A 13700-nucleotide genomic window follows, 5' to 3' on the forward strand; every position below is an offset into this window, starting at 1 on the left:
CCTGCTAAACAATAGGGCTTTTTTTTGTGGGGGTTACAATTAGACCCAGGACGTTGTCAGGAGGGCGAGATAAATACTTCTGTGGTGCAAAAGCAGCCAGAACCTGAGGCGATGGAGGAGGAGGCGAGCACATCTGGCCTTATGCTTGTTGTGTAATCAACCCTATTTGTTCACCATGTAACACAAGTGGACTGAAATGTCAAGATGATGTTTCCACATGACATCTTACATTTACTGAGGGCCTGCGCTGAGCCTGCCAGACACACACACACACACACGCACACACACACACACACACACACACACACACACACACACACACACACACACACACACACACACACACACACACACACACACACACACACACACACATACTGGTTATCATTTGGAATGGGGACCACGTGTTTGATCATGACTTGTGGGGACCATCCTTTCTACAGGTTGTGGAGGCATACAAAAAAATGGTGTAAAATGCCCAGTTAGCTCATACACGTCTTTAAATCTCTGGATTGATGAAGTAATGTGCTGATCATTCTTACTGGGGACCCTGGGGGAAAAGACTTGATATGGTTCATGGGGACCACATACACACAAATTTGTACGTGACTACTGAGGACCATTTAAAAAAAACAAAGTTCAAAGTAAATATGACATGATCCTCAGAATACAGCACTACAGCTGTCCTCTTATACGAAGTTTCACCAGGTGGAAGTGATTAACTATACACGGAAGAAGTGTGAGCAGAGCAGCGAGTGCAGTACCAGCTACAGCCCGATGAGGGGGCTGCTGTGCAAATGTCTCACACTCAAACTAACCAGTAAACATGTTTTATGGGCCAAAGCTTAAAAATCACTTAGGCATCTTCAGAATGGATCTGACTATCATTTAAAAAGGTTTCCCTTTAGGGAACCTGTTTTTTTGTCCCCATACCGTCAGAGGTCCTCTAAAGGGGACTGTGTAAACAGAGCGATGTCCCCATTAAGTAAGCATTGCTAGAACACACACACACACACACACACACACACACACACACACACACACACACACACACACACACACACACACACACACACACACACACGCACGCACGCACGCACACACACACACACATACTGGTTATCATTTGGAATGGGGACCACGTGTTTGATCATGACTTGTGGGGACCAGCCTTTCTACAGGTTGTGGAGGCATAAAAAAAAATGGTGTAAAATGGCCACTGCCCAGTTAGCTCATACACGTCTTTAAATCTCTGGATTGATGAAGTAATGTGCTGATCATTCTTACTGGGGACCCTGGGGGAAAATACTTAATATGGTTCATTGGGACCACATTTAAATCATTTTGCATAATTCACACAAATTTGTATGTGTTAGGGTTAGGATTAACCCTAACCCTAACCCTACATGTTTTATGGGCCAAAGCTTAAAGGCCTTCTGAAAGCCACTACTACCGACCACGCAGTCTGATAGTTTATATATCAATGATGAAATCTTAACATTGCAACACATGCCAATACGGCCGGGTTATCTTATAAAGTGCAATTTGAAATTTCCCGGGAAACTTCCGCTTGAAAACGTCGCGGTATGATGACGTTTGCACGTGACGTCACAAGGTCAAGGGAAGTGTTTGGACCAATTCAAATACCTCTGTTTTCTTCGACAAAATTCCACAGTATTCTGGACATCTGTGTTGGTGAATCTTTTGCAATTTGTTTAATGGACAATGGAGACTGCAAATAAGAAAGTTGTAGGTGCGATCGGTGTATTAGCGGCTGGCTGTAGCAACACCAACACCAGGAGGTTGTGTCGTGTTTTGAGCAGGATAGAAGACGCACTACGGTGAGTACAGCTTTGGCTTCCAAACATTTGATCGCTTGCCCATACGTGCGTGTCGATATGTGCATGTCACGTACGTAACTTTGGGGAAATATATGTTTCTTGCCGACTCTGATGGCGGCCGGGGTGTCGTCAAAAGCGTACAACACCCGCCGCCGCATCTAAGTTAGCTTCTATTTTTTTTAGCTTCGCCAAGCTGAAAATTATTAACCGTGTATTTACATGTTCATGGTTAATAGTATTGTTGATCTTCTGTCTATCCTTCCAGTCAGGGTTTTTTAAAATGTAGTTTCTATCTGCATTTGAGACTTATGCTAGCACGTTAGCTCCGTAGCTAAGTTAGCTTCTATTTTTTTAGCTTCGCCAAGCTGAAAATAATTAACCGTGTATTTACATGTTCATGGTTTAATAGTATTGTTGATCTTCTGTCTATCCTTCCAGTCAGGGTTTTTTTTAATTTTGTTTCTATCTGCATTTGAGCCTGCTATCACGTTAGCTTCTATTTTTTTAGCTTCGCAAAGCTGAAAATTATTAACCGTGTATTTACATGTTCAGTCACTGTGAATGTCCATTTCGCGTTCTCGACTCTCATTTTCAAGAGGATATAGTATCTGAGGTGGTTTAAAATACAAATCCGTGATCCACAATAGAAAAAGGAGAGAGTGTGGAATCCAATGAGCCAGCTTGTACCTAAGTTACGGTCAGAGCGAAAAAAGATACATCCCGCACTACACCGTAGTCCTTCACTCTAAAGTTCTTCATCCACAAATCTTTCATCTTCGCTCAAATTAATGGGGTAATCGTCGCTTTCTCGGTCCGAATGTCTCTCGCTCCATTGTAAAAAAAGCGGAATTGTGAGGAATCCTTTGTCTTGTGACGTCACGCTACTTCCGGTAGGGGCAAGGGTTGTTTTTATCAGATACCAAAAGTTGCGATCTTTATCGTCGTTGTTCTATACTAAATCCTTTCAGCAAAAATATGGCAATATCGTGAAATGATCAAGTATGACACATAGAATGGATCTGCTATTCCCGTTTAAATAAAAAAAATTCATTTCAGTAGGCCTTTAAGAATCACTTAGGCATCTTCAGAATGGATCTGACTATCATTTAAAAAGGTTTCCCTTTAGGGGACCTGTTTTTTTGTCCCCATACCGTCAGAGGTCCTCTAAAGGTGACTGTGTAAACCAGGGGTGTCAAACTTAAATACAGAGTGGGCCAAAATATAAACTGAACAAAACCGCGGGCCAAGGTTCAACAAATTAACCTTTTAATAGGGACCCAAACAAGTTTTGCATTGAATATTGAACAAGCAAGGCTTATATAACTTTATAGTGACATGCAAAATCCAGTTTCAAATAATAATAATAATAATAATGAAAAAATATCAATGGCATATCAAATACAATATAAATAAAAATTGAATGCCTCTTTTCTATTTGCAGCCTTCTGAGGTAAATATCAACATAACTTTTTCCACAGGCTAATACATTTGAAAATAAAATAACAATGAATAAAACAACCATTCAGGACTTTAAACTGCTCAGTTTGCAACACACTGATCTAATGTGATGTGCCCAAGCCAGATACCTGCCATCTTTTCTTGGATGCTAGTTCATTAATGTCGGGGCTCAGGCTTTGAGCTGAGGCAACCTTCATTATCCAACCAAGGTGTTCATCAGTCATTATATCTCGTAGTCCACCCGGACCACAGTCTTGGGGGTGTGCCTTAAATGCACTGCCTTTAACGTCGTCCGCTTTTCATCCATTCTAACATCGTTAAGACCCAGTCACAAGATATGTGCGGCTTCTGCACGCACACACGAGTGAATGCAATGCATACTTCATCAACAGCGATAAAGGTTACACTGAGGGTGACGGATAAACAACTTTAACACTGTTAGAAATATACGCCACACTGTGAATCCACACCAAACAAGAATGACAAACACATTTCAGGAGAACATCCGCACCGTAACACAACATAAACACAACAGAACAAATACCCAGAATCCTTTGCAGCACTAACTCTTCCGGGACGCTACAAAATACACCCCTGCTACCACCAAACATCCCCCCACACACACACACACACCTTGTAGCGTCCCGGAAGAGTTAGTGCTGCAAAGGGTTCTGGGTATTTGTTCTGTTGTGTTACGGTGCGGATGTTCTCCCGAAATGTGTTTGTCATTCTTGTTTGGTGTGGATTCACAGTGTGGTGTATATTTCTAACAGTGTTAAAGTTTTTTATTCGGCTACCCTCAGTGTAACCTGTATCGCTGTTGAGGAAGTATGCGTTACATTCTCTTGTGTGTGCGTGCAGAAGCCGCACATATTATGTGACTGGGCCAGCACTCGTTGGACTGGATGAAAAGCAGACGTGGCGATTTTCGGGAGGGGCGCTGAAGTTTGGAAGACTCCCGGGAGGGTTGGCAAGTATTAGAATTAGCGGTGAATGCGGTGTTACCGCGGCACCGCTGCAATATATAATCGGCGGGCCAGTTTTAGTGTTAATTTGATATCACCTCAAGGGTCAAGTGAAGTTACACGGCGGGCCAATTTTGGCCCGCGGGCCAGAGTTTGACACCCATGCTCTAAACAGAGCGATGTCCCCATTAAGTAAGCATTGCCAGAACAAACACACACACACACTCACACACACACACACACACTCCCTCACACACACACACACACACACACATACGCACACACATGACTAAGCCAAGAGTAGAGTACTGCTACTAGTGTTTTTAGACCCTCTTCAGGAATGCAACCCTAAATATATCAGAAGGAGATAATAACCCCTGCAGGAAGGCATTAGCATTATTCTTAAAGCCCCACTTAAGTACCGTATTTTTCCGACTAGAAGGCACATGAGTTCAAACCCCGGCCGAGTCATACCAAAGACTATAAAAATGGGACACATTACCTCCCTGCTTGGCACTCAGCATCAAGGGTTGGAATTGGGGGTTGAATCACCAAAAATGATTCCAGGGCGCGGCCCCCGCTGCTGCTCACTGCTCCCCTCACCTCCCAGGGGGTTTATCAAGGGTGATGGGTCAAATGCAGAGAATAATTTCGCCACACCTAGTGTGTGTGTGAAAATCATGGGTACTTTAACTTTAACTTCAAATCCTTTCATTTTCTCAAAACTCGGCGGTGCACTTTATAACCCGGTGCGCCTAATGTACGTAACAATTCTGGTTGTGCTTACTGACCTCAAAGCAGTTTTATTTGGTACATGGTGTAATCAGAGCTTGGTCCGCATTGCCGGCAGTAAGTGGGACACGTTTCCAGTGAGGGTTGGACTCCGCCAAGGCTGCCCTTTGTCACCCATTCTGTTCATAACTTTTATGGACAGAATTTCTAGGCGCAGTCAAGGCGTTGAGGGGATCTGGTTTGGTGGCTGCAGGATTAGGTCTCTGCTATTTGCAGATGATGTGGTCCTGATGGCTTCATCTGGCCAGGATCTTCAGCTCTCACTGGATCGGTTCGCAGCAGAGTGTGAAGCGACTGGGATGAGAATCAGCACCTCCAAGTCCGAGTCCATGGTTCTCGCCCGGAAAAGGGTGGAGTGCCATTCCGGGTTGGGGAGGAAATCTTGCCTCAAGTGGAGGAGTTCAAGTACCTCGGAGTCTTGTTCACGAGTGAGGGAAGAGTGGATCGTGAGATCGACAGGCGGATCGGTGCGGCGTCTTCAGTAATGCGGACGCTGTATCGATCCGTTGTGGTGAAGAAGGAGCTGAGCCGGAAGGCAAAGCTCTCAATTTACCGGTCGATCTACGTTCCCATCCTCACCTATGGTCATGAGCTTTGGGTTATGAGCGAAAGGACAAGATCACGGGTACAAGCGGCCCAAATGAGTTTCCTCCGCCGGGTGGCGGGGCTCTCCCTTAGAGATAGGGTGAGAAGCTCTGTCATCCGGGGGGAGCTCAGAGTAAAGCCGCTGCTCCTCCACATGGAGAGGAGACAGATGAGGTGGTTCGGGCATCTGGTCAGGATGCCACCCGAACGCCTCCCGAGGGAGGTGTTTAGGGCACGTCCGACCGGTAGGAGGCCACGGGGAAGACCCAGGACACGTTGGGAAGACTATGTCTCCCGGCTGGCCTGGGAACGCCTCGGGATCCCCCGGGAAGAGCTGGACGGAGTGGCTGGGGAGAGGGAAGTCTGGGCTTCCCTGCTTAGGCTGCTGCCCCCGCGACCCAACCTCGGATAAGCGGAAGAAGATGGATGGATGTACATAGTGTAATGATAAGTGTGACCAGTAGATGGCAGTCACACATAAGAGATATGTGTAGACTACAGTAAACAACATCAACACTTTAAATGTTCCATTGAGAATATAAAACATTATACACGGCGCTCAAAAATCTATCAAAATGTTTTTAGTACAACTTTGGTAAGGTATGAAGCCGCACCGCTTGATGGATTGTCAGCGCATGACACATACGAGTATTATTATGGTGTGTGTAGTGCTGCAACTAACGATTAAGTTGAAAATCGATTAATCTGGCGATTATTACTTCCATTAATCGATTAATAATCGGATAAAAGAGACAAACTACATTTCTATCCTTTCCAGTATTTTATTGAAAAAAAAACAGCATACTGGCACCATACTTATTTTGATTATTATTTGTCAGCTGTTTGTACATGTTGCAGTTTAAAAAAATAAAAAAAATAAAAAAATAAAATACATTAAAAAAAAAAAAATTGCCTTTGCGCATGCGCATAGCATAGATCCAACGAATCGATTACTAAATTAATCGCCAAATATTTTTTTAATCGATTCAATCGATTAGTTGTTGCAGCCCTAGGTGGCAAAATGGCACCTATTAGCAGACATATTACCTGGCTTTTTGTTTCGCAATATTATGCAAAACAAACTTTTCTTACCTTCTGGTGCCTGCTGATGTGTATTTGGGATCTGCATAAGTCCTGAAAATGTGCGCGCTTCCGCCTTTGTAGTCCGTGACGACCCGGTAGTCATAAGCTTCTTCTTTTTCTCTATCTTCTTATGTGGCATTCATCTTCCACTGTTGCCATTTCTAATATAAAGTACTGTAAAGTTCTTACTTATATCTGTCAGTAAACTCGCCATTAAAGCACTAAAACATACCGGTGTAGTGAGTTCACATTATTCACTCAAGGAACTTTAGTTATTAGAGATTTTTTACGGGACACATTTCAAGCGTTGTTGTTGCACTAGTGAGCCACGGATGAGGAGATGCTGCTCCGTTATTGATTGAAGTAAAGTCTGAATGTCATTAAAACAGTTAGCTCCATCTTTTGACACTTCTCCCACTCCCGTCCTTGCACGCTACACCGCTACAACAAAGATGACGGGGAGAAGATGCTGTTGAAGGTGAGCCACGTAAATAAGACCGCCTACAAAACGGCGCATCCTGAAGCGACTGTCAGAAAGCGACTTGAAGATGATCTGTAGAACATCATCTATGCAACATTTTGAGCAAAGAACCACCATTACATGTTATGTAGACCACAAGGAAGTCTTTTACATTTAGAAAAAAATCATAATATGACCCCTTTAATGCGCCTTATAATCTGGTGCGCCTTTTGTATTAAATATGCCCTGACTAGACGCGCTCATCGGCAGTGCGCCTTTAAATCCGGTGCGACCCATAGTCCAAAAAATACGGTACTTTCAGTTTTGGTTGATTTTGGCGGCGCCAGTGGACCAAAGCGGTAGTGTTTTGCCAGAAGACGACCACATTTCCCATGATGCCCAGCGCATATAGCCTCACACTGACATGATGTAATATTGTCGCAAATATTCTGTCTCTAATGGCTATGCTGATGTTAAATATCAGACACTATGAAAGGCCTACTAAAATGAATTTTTTTTATTCAAACGGGGATAGCAGATCTATTCTATGTGTCATACTTGATCATTTCGCGATATTGCCATATTTTTGCTGAAAGGATTTAGTAGAGAACATCGACGATAAAGTTCGCAACTTTTGGTGGCTGATAAAAAAAAGCCTTGCCTGTACCGGAAGTAGCGTGACGTCAAAAGTTGAAAGGCTTCTCATATTTCCCCATTGTTTACACCAGCAGCGAGAGCAATTCGGACCGAGAAAGCGACGATTACCCCATTAATTTGAGCCAGGATGAAAGATTTGTGGATGAGGAACGTGAGAGTGAAGGACTAGAGTGCAGTGCAGGACGTATCTTTTTTCGCTCTGACCGTAACTCAGGTAAAAGGGCTCATTGGATTCCACACTTTCTCCTTTTTTTTATTGTGGATCACGGATTTGTATTTTAAACCACCTCGGATACTATATCCTCTTGAAAATGAGAGTCGAGAACGCGAAATGGACATTCACAGTGACTTTTATCTCCACGACAATACATCGGTGAAGCACTTTAGCTACGGAGCTAACGTGATAGCATCGTGCTTAAATGCAGATAGAAACAAAAGAAATAAACCCCTGACTGGAAGGATAGACAGAAGATCAACAATACTACTATCAGGAGACACCGAACCAAACACTGGACCTGTAACCACACGGTTAATGCTGTGCCACCTGTCGAAGCCTAGCAATGCTGTTGCTAACGACGCCATTGAAGCTAACTTAGCTACGGGACCTCGTCAGAGCTATGATAAAAACATTAGCGCTTCACTTACGCCAGCCCTCATCTGCTCATCAACACCCGTGCTCACCTGCGTTCCAGCGATCGACGGAGCGACGAAGGACTTCACCCGATCATCGATGCGGTCGGCGGCTAGCGTTGGATAGCGCGTCTGCTATCCAAGTCAAAGTCCTCCTGGTTGTGTTGTTGCAGTCAGCCGCTAATACACCGATCCCACCTACAGCTTTCTTCTTTGCAGTCTTCATTGTTCATTAAACAAATTGCAAAAGATTCACCAACACAGATGTCCAGAATACTGTGGAATTTTGCGATGAAAACAGAGCTGTTTGTATTGGATACAATGTGTCCGAATACTTCCGTTTCAACCATCGACGTCACGCGCAAACGTCATCATACATAGACGTTTTCAACCGGAAGTTTCGCGGGAAATTTAAAATTGCACTTTATAAGTTAACCCGGCCGTATTGGCATGTGTTGCAATGTTAAGATTTCATCATTGATATATAAACTATCAGACTGTGTGGTCGGTAGTAGTGGCTTTCAGTAGGCCTTGAAGAAATGATCTTGGATTGTTCTACAAACATGACGCTACGACCAAGAATGTATCGGGGCGGATGCAGGTCCCAAGCAAAGAAAGACCGTTAGCTATTTATTGCTAACGTTAGCATTTTCAATTTGATTTGAGCATGGAAAGTCACTTCCTAGTTTAGCAGGAACAGAGTCAAGGCAGCATCGCTCTGAAATACATCGTCTTTGAGCTCACGCCAGCGAGTGAAAGCCAGGACAATGTTAATCCCTGACTGTCCTTTTATCCGGGTAGCCTCCCTTTTTCTTTTTTTGTCTTCTCAGGCTAAACTTTTCGTTTCTTTGGTTAATTTTTTAGCTTCTGCCATGTTAGCAGTAATTGCACGTAGACGTTCTTCTTCTTCTTCCTTTAGTTTTCTGGCGGCACATAGGCGTTCGCACCGACTTCCGTCTTTTTAACCAACGGGGAAAGAGGGAGTGCCATATATATTGTAAACTGCATTTTGATTTCCCACTTGCTAAGATTTAACATTTTATTGCTAGAAATGTCCCTAGTTTTAAGAGCTATTTACTTATTTTCAGTCACTGACTTTACAGCATAATCTTAATTTTAGCATGAAGAATTATATTTCGTCTGTTGTAAAAAAAAAACCCAATTCAAATAAGATATTTGGATTTTCCCTAAATAGAAAATCTTGTTTAAAGATTCTGCAACATCGCAAGGATGCTTCATTTAAGAATTGCAAGTTGAATAATGCTTGTTTTCAGAATAAAATACTTGGTAACACTTTAGTATGGGGAACATATCCACCATTAATTAGTTGCTTGTTAACAAGCAAATTAATAACATATTGACTCTTAATTAGTCACTATTAAGTACTTATTAATGTCTTATTCTGCATGGCCTTATTATACAACAAGTAAGCTATTAACTAAAAGTCTTCCCTCAATTACCTAATAATTATTTCTTATTAGTAACCCTAAACCCAACCCTTATATGTTCCCCTAGTGTCCAAATAACTCTAAATTAAGTCTTTGCTACTTAGAATATGTAAGTCTTTGTTACTTAGAATTTGTTGCCCATACTAAAGTCTTACCAAATACTTATTTATATTTTAAATGTCCAGCTAATTTATAGAATTACTAATCTTGATTCAGAGTCTTTTATCAGATACTTTTTTTTAGTTTTTAGGATTTTCCTAAAGCCTCATTGTTACATCTTATATTTTGTCAGCTCTTTTTTGCAGTATAATTATTTAATACTGTAAAACCTCTACTCACCATAAATTCCGGACTATAAGCCGCTACTACGCTTTGAACCCTGCGGCTTATAAAACGGTGCGGCTAATTTATTTTATTTTTGCTGCTGCCGGGTCGTGCAATAAATATACTCTGTAATAAACGACCCTGAGGTACAATTTGACGGTTTCCTTCCCACTTTCTCATGCACGCCGCACCATTATTAAAGTTAGATTGACTTGTTGGATACTAAACGATGCAGGTGTAACAAAACATGAATTCAGACTGCTAAGAAAGGTACAGCCGTGTACACATTTGTACAAATTGGTGATGTAGCGATCAACGGTATTAATGATAAACTCCCGGCGGTTAGTATTACACTTTAAATATTACAAAAATATATCGATCTAACCACAGAAGTATCGACCACAAACAGATAGTAAATGACCAACACTTGGTATTGCTGCTATCGATATTTGCATCGAACCACCCACCTGTTTACAAATAAAAGATCCAGCTTAGCAGTTAGCATATCCTCCTACGGTGTGTTGCATGTTTAGCGAGTCCTCTTCCTCCAGTGATAATACTACTTATAGATAACATACATTTATTTGCCACCATGGAAGCGGGAAATACTGACTTAGAAGTGGCTTTGCTCTATTTTCGGTCACTTTTTCAACATGTTGTTATGTTACAGCCTTATTCTGAAATGGAATACATTCATTTTTGTCCTTAAAATTCTACACACAATACCCCGTGATGAAATTATTTCAGAAATGTTTGATAAAAATCAAAAAGTAGGAAATCACGTAAGTATTCAGAGTTTTTGCCGTGAATCCTGTCTCAACTGATCCTCCTTGAGATGTTCCTACAGCTTCATTGGAGTCCACCTGTGGTAAATTCAGTTGGTTGGACAGGATTTGGAAAGGCACACACCTGTCTAGTGCATGGCAGAGCACAAACAAAGCATGAAGTCCAAGGAATTGTCCGGAGACCACAAATTTGGGGAAGGGTACAGAAAACTATCTGCTGCCTTGAAGGTCCCAATGAGCACAGTGGTCGCAATAATCCTTAAATGGAAGAAGTTTGGAACCAACAGGACTCTTCATCTAAACTGAGACATCAGGGGAGAAGGACCCTAGTCAGGGAGGTGACCAAGACCATGGTCACTCTGTCAGATCTACAGAAGGACAATCCACCAATCAGGCCTGTATGGTAGAGTGACCAGACGGAAGCCATTCCTGCGGAAAATGTTTGCCAAAATGCACCTGAAAGACTCTCAGACCATGAGAAACTAAATTCTCTGGTCTGATGAGACAAAGATTGAAGTCTTGGCATGAATGCCAGGCATCATGTTTGGAAGAAACACCAGGACAATACCATACCTTACAGTGAAGCATGGTGGTGGCAGCATCATGATGTGGGGGTGCTTTTCAGCGGCAGGAACTGGGAGACTAGTCAGGATAGAGGGACAGACGAATGTACAGAGACATCCTGGATGAAAACCTGCTCCAGAGCGCTCTTGAACTCAGACTAAGGGCGACAGTTCATCTTTCAGCAGGACAACGACCCCTAAGCACAGAGCCAAGATATCAAAGGAATGTGTTCAGGACAACTCTGTAGATGTCCTTGAGTGGCCCAGCCAGAGCCCGGACTTGAATCACATTCAACATCTCCGGAGAGATCTAAAAAATGCCATCCAACCTGATGGAGCTTGAGAGGAATGGGCAAATAGGTGTGCCAAGTTTGACTTGAGAATGGAATTTCTGCCAGAGGTGCATCAACTAAGTATTGAGCAAAGGCTGTCAATACTAATGTACATGTCTTGAAAAATAAAAAATAAAAAATTCAAAAAAGCTAAAAAAAAATGTTTTATGTCATAATGGGGTATGGTGTGTAGAATTTTGAGGACAAAAATGATATATTTCCATTTTGGAATAAGGCTGTAACACAAAGTGAATACTTTCCAGATGCACTGTACATCATTTATACTGAACTATCGCACAAAAATATTGATTTTTGAATTAATCACCAATTAATGATTGTAACGATTCTTAATTGATTTTTTCTTAATTGACCAAACATTTTTTTTCTTAATTTTTTTTTGTATCTGTCCTGTCGAGCCACTCAGACAAATCATATTGTGGAAGTAGGACACAGTTCTGGAAAAAATGGGTTTCAATAAAATACTTGTTTTTATTTTTTTTACTAAATGCATTCGTTCTTTCAATTTTGACAGAAAAAAAATGCATATTTTAAACCTAAATATGATCTGATCATGCCAATTATATTATTATATACTGTATTGCAAAACTGTTTTTGTGAGATAAAAACAAATAGTTAAATATCTGCTTCTCACCTTTATTTATGATTTTAAAGAAAGTTATACATTAAAAAAATCTAATAATCAAAGGCATATTCATTTCGATTAATCATGATTAATCACAGGTTCTTACCTGCATGCATAATGTAAATTAATTTTAAAAAAGCGTCCCTCTGAAAGCAGCCATTACTGCGATGTGGCCCTCAATGAGAATGAGTTTGACACCCCTGATGTAGAAGATCTATATCTGCGGTACAGATTTACTTTACAAAAGAGAAGTGTTGCATACTTCTCTTTTGGTCTTATTTGCATTTGACTTTATTAAATATTTGGCGAGAATTGTATTCAACAAAACCAGTTTTCTTTTAAGTAATAGAGGAATTGATCAGAGCTGTTTATCTATTTTATGGAGGAATGTAGTTCATCATAGAACTGGCACCAAATGTTATTAAAAAGTATTGATTTTGAATCGATTCTGAATCGTTACCATCAGGAATCGAATCCATTTGAATAGTGTGGTGCCCAAAGATTCACAATCCTATTGTTGAATATTCATAACTGGCCATGACGCATGCAGTTTTGAGAAGAAAAACATTTTTTAAAAGACAAATATTTTTCTTGTTACTCGTTATTTGTATGAACTTTTCAGTTTTTCCTCATTACATAATTCCTTTGTACTCTTTTTGTGTAATACTCAAAGTGTTGGATACTTCTCTTGCAGCCTTATTTGTATTTGACTTTATTAAATGTTTGGATATATATATATATATATTTTTTTTTCAAACAGTTTTCTTTGAACTTATATAGTTTATACATTTGTGATAAACATTTTCTGTCTAACTATTATAGTTGAAATGTTATTAATAGGGGTGTCCAAATGAATCTCGAGTCTTACTTGTAACGATTCTTAATCGTTCAAAAATAAATAGATACAAAAAAAATATTTCTATAAATCTTAATCGATCAAAAAAAATAGATACAAAAAAAATATTTCTATAAAATATATATATATTTTTGTAAATAAATGTTAGATTTTTTAATCGATTTAGAATCGTTAAAAGTAAAAATCGAGATTTATTCAGAATATATATATATGTATATATATACACACACACACATATATATATATATATATATATATATATATATATATATATATAT

At 40.7% G+C, this 13700-nt stretch overlaps 1 protein-coding gene across 8 annotated transcripts in view; it reads right to left on the reverse strand.

The window, feature by feature from the left end:
- rap1gapb (RAP1 GTPase activating protein b) overlaps window positions 1-13700 on the reverse strand; it is a 411217-nt gene that overhangs the window by 105251 nt on the left and 292266 nt on the right. The window lies entirely within an intron of this gene.

Source organism: Entelurus aequoreus, linkage group LG26 (genome assembly GCF_033978785.1).
Source record: "Entelurus aequoreus isolate RoL-2023_Sb linkage group LG26, RoL_Eaeq_v1.1, whole genome shotgun sequence".
NCBI lineage: Eukaryota > Metazoa > Chordata > Actinopteri > Syngnathiformes > Syngnathidae > Entelurus > Entelurus aequoreus.